The following is a 1426-nucleotide window of genomic DNA, read 5'->3' as shown; positions in this document are numbered from 1 at the left end:
AGAAAAATGATTATTAAAATCGTTTAAAGGGAATGGTAAAGAATTAGAACTACACTGAGAGCTACCCACACCGATAGATTTTAGAAACTTCCATGTGTCAGCAGGCGAAGAAACAATGACATTATCGTGAATATATTTCCTTTTCGCAGCTCGCACTATCATGTTGCATCGATTCCTTGCAGTTTTATAAGCGGTCCAATTGTCATCACACCTATGCTTTTTAAACTTAGTGAATGCTCGATCGCGTCTAGTCATTGCAATTCGGACCGATCGAGTAATCCAAGCAGCGGGCGGCCGCTTCAGTTTGACGTTACGGACGGGCGCATGAGTGTCAAATAATTTTAATACCGCCGCGTTTAGTGAGTCAACCGCCTCGTCAACCGTCGGTGCTATAAGTGTTGGTGTCCAGTCTATCGCGCAGGCATCACGTTTTAGTGCGTCAGCATCGAGCCTAGCAAAACTACGCAGTTTAATTGAGACCGATTGCATCTTAGGAGGTCGAACCTTGTAACATAGATAGACAAGATCATGGCGTGAGAACCCTGGAGCCGCAAACTGACCTACTTTGCCCACGTGGTCACTCGAGGAGGTCAAGATGAGATCTAGCCAAGAGTCCGAAGTGTCAGGATTGTAATGGGTCGGATTTAAAGGCAACACATTAAGGGCCGCAGATTCAATGATGGATAATAGCTTGCGGGAACGGGTATTATTTTTCAAGAGATCGGTGTTAAAATCGCCCATGATTATGTGATGTGTGCCCAATGTTATGAAAGACGCGAGCAGTAGTTCTAGTGATAAAAAATAATCTACTGTAGGTGGACAATAAACTACCCCCAGAACAACCTTTGCCCCCTTAATATTTACTTCGACGACCAAGTGCTCCATGGAGTTAGAAAATTGAGAAGGGGACGACGATAAAATATTGAAGGGGACATCACTGCGCAAGTACATGGCAACACCGCCTCCGCCTTTGCCCGTGCGGTCGTTGCGCAGAAGAATATACCCAGGGAGCCCATATGAAGTAGATGGAAGATTCGGTTTTAGCCAAGTTTCTGAAATCAGAATTGCATGGGCACAGCAACTGGAAAAGGTATCAAGGAGGTATATTACGTATGAATCTAAAGGAAAAAATGAGTAGGTACACGTTTAGTTTTAGTGTTTATTTTTCAAAAAAAATATTTTCATGAATGTTTATTTGTACCGGTACAAAGGTACTTGAGCTCATTTAAGCTAATTCTGCACTGTGTTTGATAGCATAGAGTGTGGAAGTATTATTATTATAACTTCATATAAATTAAATTAAATCGCATCTTTGTGATCTTGATCTTACCAGTTGATCGTAAGAACTATAAAAAACCCCTCCCTCCCGCTTGTAAGAAAAAATAAGATATTTTCGATCCCCTCCACCCCATAATCGTCTTACGTA

This window comes from Cydia splendana, chromosome 8 (assembly GCF_910591565.1).
Source record: "Cydia splendana chromosome 8, ilCydSple1.2, whole genome shotgun sequence".
In the NCBI taxonomy this organism is placed as follows: Eukaryota; Metazoa; Arthropoda; class Insecta; order Lepidoptera; family Tortricidae; genus Cydia; species Cydia splendana.
The sequence above is the reverse complement of the archived record's forward strand: the minus strand, read 5'-3'. Positions refer to the sequence as shown.